Source organism: Lactuca saligna, chromosome 8 (genome assembly GCF_052625555.1).
Source record: "Lactuca saligna cultivar CGN05327 chromosome 8, ASM5262555v1, whole genome shotgun sequence".
Classification (NCBI taxonomy): Eukaryota; Viridiplantae; Streptophyta; class Magnoliopsida; order Asterales; family Asteraceae; genus Lactuca; species Lactuca saligna.
The window spans coordinates 32,293,055-32,302,828 of record NC_136424.1 but is presented as its reverse complement, the minus strand read 5'-3'; the positions used below and the strand labels follow the sequence as shown (position 1 = coordinate 32,302,828).

The following is a 9,774-nucleotide window of genomic DNA, read 5'->3' as shown; positions in this document are numbered from 1 at the left end:
GAAAAAATTCAATCATATTCCTTTTTTTTAACTAATACTCTTTTTTGTTCCTTTTTTCAAAACAAGGTAGGTCCTTCACATTTGTTAAGACATGTCCTAATTTTTTTTTTTTTGTGTATATATATATATATATATATATATATATATATATATATATATATATATATATATATATATATATATAGAGAGAGAGAGAGAGAGAGGTACCCTTAGGAAGAATGCTCTGTTTCTATTGGACCAACATCAAATTTCTTTTTGTTTTTTTCTTTTTCAGTCGGTGAGTTTTCTTCCCTGATACTCATCTCTTCCATTATAATTCATATGCTTCATACCGCTCCACCGCCTTACTCTTTATCTCTATCACTCTATCTCTTCCCATTTCATTTCTGCTTTCAACAGATTCACCTACATCGACATTTACCTCCAACTGCATCGGCCACACCAGCTCCCTTCGATGACCATTCCACTGTCCTCTGCTGCCATCAGTGATGCCCTCTCTTACCGTCGAAATTGTATCAATATCGTATCCCTTTTCTAAATCTCATTCTTTCCGTCGATGTTTGGTCTAAAGCTCCAAAAATTGCTTGTTGGCATCAAATTACCAGCGGTGGTAATCGTGTTTTACTCCACTCTCTATTTCTCATATCCTTGAAGGTACATTTGTTGTCTGTTGCTTTCATGTATCACCTTCCTTGCATGCTGTTAATTTTGAGACTTTATTTACCCATTTTCATTTTGATGTGTATGTGTATTCAGAGTCATAGAAGATGTGGAGACTTCTTTGGATATGGATCTAGAAGCCCTAAAGGGCCACCATTATCACTTCTCGATCTGTTAACCCTACATACTCTTTCTCATTATATTTCCTAATTATGTGTTTGTTTCAAATTACAAGACTCTATCTTTTAATCAATAATGAATTTAATATATGCTTGATTGTACGTTCTGATAAACTAAGCTCATGTTTCAGAGGGTATAAATTATGGCAATATAAGGGATATCATAAAGAGGGTATTGTGACTCATCCACTTCGTTTTTGTTTCTTGATTTCTTTTGTCTTGCATAGGGAAGATTAGAGTTCATTCGAATAAGCGACAACCTGATTACATGCTTGGTGTATTAGACTTCGTTGATAGTTTCTATTACTCAATTGGAAAGGTCTAATATTCTCTATGTAAAATGTTTGTTTTGTATTTTCCACTTTCTATGTTGTGATTTTTGGCTCTCAGCACCACACCGATTCTAACGACAGCAGATGTTGGCAAGTCCGCCTCCGTTCATGGAGGAACCACTATCACCTTCCAAATAAGAGACAACATGATTGCATGTTTGGTGTATCAGACTTCGTTGATAGTTTCCATTACTCACTTCGAAAGGTATAATATTCTCCATGTAAAATGTTCTTTTTTTCTATTTTTTCAGTTTCTATCTTGTGATTTTAGACTCTCAGCATGGGATAAAATTTGTAGTTCACTATATGGAAAAGATAAACATGCCCAAAACTAAATAAACTATTTACACGTTATGAACTTTATATAAATGCTTGGATGATCTATTCTTTTCAGATTCCATCTTTTGGCTATGGTGGATGATGTTAAGGGTTATAGACAACTTAATAGTTCCTCTTCACTTTATTTCACGAAGTTAAAATATGGTGTTGAGGGTTTATTTGTTTCATTTGCTACTTTGGAGATGCAAATTAGAATATAGTATATGTATCAAATTAAGTATCACAATCTAATGATTTGACTTGCACGTTAGATGTTTGACAGAATGCCTGAATGAAACTGATCAGATTCTCTTAAAAGCTACTTTTGATTATGGATTTTATTTACTTTTACAGATTGATCTACAAGTGGTCCCTCAATTAGGTCAAAAATTAATGAAGCACCAATAACATGTATTGTGTATCAAAGCTCCATCAAAGAAGAGTGCACGTGTTTATGAGAGTAAGATTCTCTAGACTAATCCATATGATCATTATTAAAATGAAAAAAATTGTGACAACTACCATGTAACACTTTATATTAATAACTTTTCTTTTACATCAAGTATGTAGGTACAATCTCTCGAGTGTGCTGGGATGCTTCATCATATGTTAGGTGACGTATGGGACTAACATGATGTAAATGTTGTTGCATCAACTTCTGAACCATCTATCCAATTTTGGGACTTATGGACAATGAAGTGTTCTCTGACTTTGGACAAAGTTTCTTGTCCTATTTTAATTATGTAGAAAAAAAAGATATTGTTTCTTTAACAATCATTTATCCAGTTTTAGGACTCTTAGATTTTTAGAACTTTTGAAGTAATAATAACATGTATTTTTTTATTGATTTACCGGAAATCAAATTCAATTGGGTATTCTTTTTGACATGTTTATCAAGTTTGTGTTGGATTCATCCAACACAGCTACCACCAATGTAAGGTTTCCTTAATCATAATTTATATTGGACTTTCTAAACAGCTACCACCAATTGGATTTTAATATGACTATAAAGAAAAAAAAGTAAAATACAAATATTATTTATTGAAAGTTTTGAAGATAAAGTATTATATCCATGGTTTTTAGTTTTTTTTTTCATTTAATATTGTAAAATTATGAATTTCCGTGAATAATGAATGATATTAAAAGAGTAATGGATTTTCGGTAGGCCTTCAGAAGAAAAACGAACTAGACCGAAGACCAGATTATTCACTAGGGTATAGTAAATGTTGAAAATTTTGGTGGGTAAAAGGACCCAAAATGGGAATGAACTTTCAGTTGTATTCCTTATTTCTATATATTTTAACATTTTAAATTTATTTTTATTTATTAGTTATAATTTAAATATAATATTTAATATTTATAATATTTTGTTATATATCATATTATATTGTTTAATTATAAATATAAACTTTAATTTTTGTATATTAAATTCATATAACAATTTAAATACATATTGAAATTTTAAAACATGATAACGGTTTTATGATTGTTTATTAGTCATTATGTCATGTAGTACAAACTATTGATAAATATAATCTTATTTATTTAATATTATTACTATGAAAAAAGATAGATTTATATATATATATATATATATATATATATATATATATATATATATATATATATATATATATAGAGAGAGAGAGAGAGAGAGAGAGAGAGAAAGAGAGGTATATAACAGCCACATATTCACTTTTTCATATATATATATATATATATATATATATATATATATATATATATATATATATATATATATATATATATATCTTATCTTCGACAATTTTATTTTTTAAGATTTGATTTAGTTAATTGATTAGAAATCTTATCCTAATCAATTTTGATCTACTAGTGTTGAGAATTAAAACTTATCTTCTCCTTCTTATATGATTCCTTTGTTAAACAATTTTTAGATTATCAATTAAGAATCATTTTTGAAGTTATCTTTTAGTTCTTTGTGATTGTGCGACCATCAATGTTTTAAAAACCGGTTTTTTAGTTAAACCGGTATGGTGATCGGTTCCCTGTTTAACCGGTTCGACCGCCAGATCAACCGGTTGTCTATATTTTTCATGTTTTTTTTCCTATTTTCTTACATATAGATACATGTATAAATCTTGAATTTGATGTTTACAAGTTCAAACATTAAAATTACACACCGATTCGACCGCCAAATCAACCGGTTGTCTATATTTTTCATGTTTTTTTTTTTCCTATTTTCTTACACATAGATACATGTATAAATCTTGAATTTGATGTTTACAAGTTCAAATATTAAAATTACACATAAAAATAAGTTGTAGGTGAATCCAAATATATTAAAAAAACACATAATTTTAAGTTTTAGTGTTTTACATCAATTCATATATATCAAAAAGAAAATAAAGTATAATACCGTAATGAAATATAGTTTTACATGAATTCAAACATATTAAAAAACTTTATAACATTTACCATATGTTTTTATTTAGAGAAAACTAAATATATATAAAAAAAAATTACCAAAGTTTATCATGTAAATGATTTTTTTTCATGTGTTTTTATTCGATTTAACCGGTTCAACCGGTGTTTTGACCAGTTTAACCAGGTTATTTAAAAACCAGTTGGTTCAATTCGGTTCAGAAATCAATGTAAAACTGGTGATAGTTGGAACCGTTTCATCCCTCGGTTCCCGGTCCAACTGGTTCAACCGGCCGGTTCAAACCGGTTTTTAAAACATTGGCGACCATTCAATCCGATCAATCAAAACCTTTGATGCAATGTTTCAAAATTTCAAGAACTAGCCATATTCAAAAGACAAAACTGCACAAATGGTCCCTGTGGTTTGCTCAAAATTACCACTTTGGTTCAAAAAAGTTTGGACTAACACCAGAGGTCCAAACTTTTCATTTTGTTGCTTGTTTAATCCATTCTATTCAGATTTTTTTTTTCCAAAAGGACAGATTTGCCCATGTTAATATGATTTTCTTTTTTGTTTTCTTAATTGTTTTTTGTGATTTTGATTTTCAGATTTTAAAAAATAAAAAATAAAAATAAATCTTTCTCTCTCTCTCTCTCTCCAATTACCCATCTTCTTCTTTTTGAAAATTGTCCAGATGAACAAAAAAAAAAACTCCAAGAACAAAAAAAACACCTAGAACAAATTGTTGAACACGTCAATTCACAATGGAGATGGAGAAAAGAGAATGAGAAATCATTTCTAAGGTTAGTCTTCTCCATCTGTTTTTAGATATGTTCGTCTTCTCCATCTGTTTTCATATCTATTTGTGTTCTTCATCACTGTCAGGATCAACACCACACCATTCTCAGTTCATATTCACCATCTGTGGCTTGATTTTCAGTGTCACCGAAAAACCCACCCCAACCACACCCTCCACTCCTCCAGTACCACGGTATCAAAAGACGAAATAGAGGGAAGATCGAATAAGGGAGAAAGAAGAAAACGAAATCATGAAAACGAAATCAGATCGAGTGCGTAGGTTCTTGGGCTCTTCATCTGAACACACAGACGATGATCTGAAGATGAAACGACAGAGGAAAAAACCCTGAATCAAAATCTGCTTCTCTACCTCATCTCTCTGACGATAGTCTTCAGTCGTGAGCTCATGTATCTGATCTCCTCCTCAGACAAGAACATATCTGAGCTAGTGAAGTCTGAAATCCTTCTTCAGATCTGTCGATTTGAAACCCCTCCTCTTCATATCTAGTCATCTAACTTTCTTTCATCTTTTTTATTCCTATAAACAACCGTCGAAGCATAAATCCAATTACACATAATCGATTTCCATATGAAGATGAGGGATGAACACCCAATAATCGATTTCCAGAAATTTAGAACACGCACACACACTCTTAAACTGATTTCTAGAAACACGAACACACACGATTTTAGTTTTTGATTCGAATTTAGGAATCTGATTCTTAAGTTACCCTTTAAAAAAAAACCTACAGATGATTTCCATTGAGTTATGATTTAAAAAAACCCAAATGAAAACGAGATTGGAAAGATACCCAGATGAGATATTTTCTTCAAAAGGAGAGAGAGAGAGAGAGAGAGAGAGAGAGAGAGAGAGAGAGAGAGGGAGAGGGAGAGGGAGATAGAGATTTGTTTTATTTTTTTTATTTTTCTTTTAATCAGAAAAATATTTAAATAAATAAATAACTAAAAAAAACAAAAATCAATGGCAAAATCGTCTTTATAAAAAAGTTTTAAGCAAATCGAACCAAACTCGCAACAAAATGAGAAGTTTGGACCTCTGGTGCTAGTCCAAATTTTTTTGGACCAAAGTGATAATTTTGAGCAAACTACGTGGACCATTTATGCAGTTTTGTCTATTCAAAATTTATAGTTTTGTTTTTTGTTGACCACAAAAATCATTTATTTAAGGGAGAATTTCATATATGCCCCTCTTAAACTTCAAAATATCATATTTGCCCAGTTTAATTTCTCAATATCATATTTACCCTTCATAAACCTTCAAAATGTCATATTTGCCCAAATCATTTTTTATAATGTTTTTAATATTTTATAATCATTTTTATACCTTAGAATTATTATAATAATTAAGAAATTTAATAATATTATCCTTACGTTTATAAAAATGGAATGTGAACTTGTAAATTGTTGGAATGTCGGCCTCTTGACAGACAAAAAGATTTATTTTTAACCCTTTCTATGGAATGTATATTTTGATTGTTTAGTTTTTGTTGTTGTTGATTATTGTTATTTTGTAAATGGAGGATATTGTAGATATTATCATTGATATTTTGATGTTTAAAAAGTGCATATATAATTATTTGATATTTAAGAAGGGTATATATGATATTTTGATGTTTAAAAAGGATATATATGATATTTTGAAATTTTATGAAGGGTAAATATGATATTTAGAAAGTTTATAAAAGGTAAATATGATATTTAGAAATTATGTTAGGTAAATATGATATTTTGATGTTTAAGAAGGGTATATATGAAATTCTCCCTTTATTTAATTTTATCTATGTTTGATTACAATGAACCGGTTTCCTAGGTCTAATGGCATAGACGGACGGGCGTTTGCTTTCTTCTAATGGGCCAAATATCCAATATACATGGTAAATATGGGCTCAGTAACAAGATCGTAATCTTGAACATAAATGTTATCATGACTCATGCTATTTGTGATAAACTTATAATTTATAAAAGTATATTCTATATAAAAACTATTTTATCAAGTATAATAAACTTATAATTACCCTTTCTTTCTTGACATACATAGTAGGTGCAAAGGCCATTACATTTGTAAATGAATTAAACAAGTCTTTATAAATGTGACAAAACTATTTTCTATTTAAGTACTATTTTATCAAGTATGATTTTCTGTGGGATTGTAAGAACATTAGAGCAAACATTTTATTTAAACAATCAAGATTTTTGATGCAATATGAACATATAAATTACTATAGTCAAACCGTACCTATTTTATTTCCGGTGTGTAGCACTCGATAGAGAGGGTCGAACATTACTTACTTGGCTGCCCATTTTTTTTTAGCGTCTCATGATGTGTCATTAAGATTATTATTTTTTTCTCAAACTTTATTGTTCGATCTTTATTGGGCTAAAATTTTGGAGCCTTGTTTATTTCCATATTCAAATTCTCTAGTTTGTGCAAAATTGGTGTAATCCATATATATATATATATATATATATATATATATATATATATATATATATATATATATATATATATATATATATATATATATAACCTTATAAAAGAAATCTTACTATTTCTATAAATAGAATCAATATAATAATAATATTTTTTTAAGACTTTCAAATCTTTAAACTTAAAGTACAACCAACTATTAATATAATAATATTATAATATATATCTTACAAATGATAATGCTAGGGACACAAGTATTAAAAAAAACACATTTAAATTAGTATTTCCTTATTTTTAGGGATTGAATTAGTATTTTCATCAATTTTGACCGAACTTGTACTCCTAAAATATCTCTTCTCTGGTATCTGGTGCATTCGAAATCTGAAATACTTCTTTTCGACAAATCGTTTGAAATTTAAAAACTCATTTAAATTGGAGTTCCTTAATTTTTTGCATAAAATATAATTGACTGGAAACTAATTCAAATCTTCATCTTCTTTTCCTCCATGGAATCCACCACCACAATATTTTTTGGTTTTGGCATTGCACTTTTTATTTTTGTCAAACCGATCGATAATGGTGCAAGTGTTCTTAGAAATATAACATGTCTCCGAATGAAACTAATTGTTTAAAATAAACTATTCACCGCCGCCGCTTTGTGCGGACAAACGGCTAGTGTGTGTGTGTATATATATATATATATATATATATATATATATATGTGTGTGTGTGTGTATTCAAAATACTTCTTTTAATTATTTATTAATTTACTACGTGTATTTTTAAATAGATTAGAAGATATTATCCAATAAAATACCTTAATGTGTACTTCTGAAAAGGTTTTTATCTATAAATAATAAATTATAATATATTTTTTAAATAGTTGATATGTGCATATTTATTCATATATTTTATGCACTATCGTAATATTTTTAGAATCTGTTTTGTCGCAGCGAAGACTAAAAAGAAGCAAAGTGCGGAGCTAAAAGCAGGAAAATTGGATCATGTCAACAAAAGTCAAAAACTCTAAGAAATCTGAAGCCCATTACGTGGAGATCCTTAGCCACACCATGATGAGAGGAATATTCGCGATCATATGACCAACTTGGGGAATATGCATGGAAAAGGACCAACACGCCATGCAGGTTATTAGCCACGACGTGGGAATTAGATTATGGAAACTATAAATATATCGTTTATTCCTTCAACTCTACCTTATGCTTCAAATTATTTTCGACTTTTGGAGGCCAGAGATGTATTGGAAGACAAAAGGAGATCTAATTTTGATTGAAGCTTAGTTTTGAAGAGATTTTAAGGCAATAACACTTCTAAACCTTTGTTTACTTTGTTATTCATCATGTTTTCCAAGGTGAACTACAATTTTGATTGTTTGTTTTTAGTAATTAAGGGCTAAAAACCCTAACTTTTGTTTATAGTAGAGGATCATAATGCCTATGTGTTGGTTGATTGGATCTTGGATTGTTGCTAGTTCCTTATTTCTTATGAGAGCTTGTTAAAGTTCCTTTTGTGTTAATGATAACTACTTTTTCTTTTTATTGCTGAGTTTTACTGAAATTAGATAATCATTATGTTTTAGTAGGATTGTATCTTATGAATTTGTGATCATCAAAGTTATAAGACTAGTGTTTTGATCATAAACCTAGGGTTAAAAAGAAAAGTGGGCAAATTAATGTGGAAGCTAATATGTGATGATAATTAATGTACTGAATTGATGTTATTATCCATTAATGTTAATCATCAGTTCAATTCTAGCATAACTCAGAATTTAACACTAGTATTATGGTTTGTTTGTCCACACGATCAATGAATGAATGAATTAGTTTTACTAAAGGATTAGTCTTTTGATCATAAATTTTAATCAACTTAGGAATCGGTAAGCAGCAACAACTTAATCCATTACAGTTTCCACGAAATCAACCATAGGAGTAGCGTGAATCGTATCTAAATGGATGTCTCTTTAATATCTTGCTTTAAGCCTTAATTTAGATTGTTTTTTGTTAGTTATCTCATTTTTGGTGACAATTGTTTTTAAGTGATATGGAATTGTAAAACCAGAGAAAACCCCAATTTAATAGCTTTAAAATTAGTTAAATTTTAGTAGATAAATTAGCTCTTAATCATTTTCGTTCCCATTGTGTTCGACACCATGCTTTCTTATTATACTACTATTTGATTAGGTACACTGCATATCACATTTAGCTAGCTTAGATATTTTGGTTTATAAATTAAAAACTAGTATACAAATTATGTATCAAGTTTTTAGCGTCTTTGTCGGGGAATGATTTCATTATTAGTAAATTTATTCTGCTATTCGTTATCGATCCTTTGTGTGTAATTTATTGCATACAAAGGTACTTTACTGTTTTGATTTTCGATTTTTTTTTTCTATTTACTAGTTAGACACGTCGTAGTCACGATTGGCCATGCCGTGGTCACTGTGTGAACTATTTTCAGTTTAATTATCTTCATTCGTTTTACACGTTTGATTCCTGTTTTGTTTTAGCGAGTATATAATCTGAGTATCTTCATCTAATACAATACCTGGTTTGAAAAATCTCGAGTCCATTTTTCACAAAAGCAGCATAGAAAGGAGAAAAGAAAAAGACAATCTAA

General features: G+C 29.3%; 1 long non-coding RNA gene across 3 annotated transcripts; it reads left to right on the top strand.

The window, feature by feature from the left end:
- The first annotated feature begins 327 nt into the window (after positions 1-327).
- On the top strand, positions 328-2,276 carry LOC145012954 (uncharacterized). Of its 3 annotated transcripts, XR_013664763.1 has the most exons (5): positions 328-654; positions 757-1,158; positions 1,256-1,376; positions 1,844-1,949; positions 2,053-2,276. It is a non-coding gene; the product is annotated as an uncharacterized LOC145012954 (long non-coding RNA). The 3 variants fall into 3 exon arrangements; XR_013664764.1 differs by having other exon boundaries at positions 757-1,376; positions 2,060-2,276; XR_013664762.1 differs by having other exon boundaries at positions 757-1,376.
- The last annotated feature ends 7,498 nt before the right edge of the window (positions 2,277-9,774 follow it).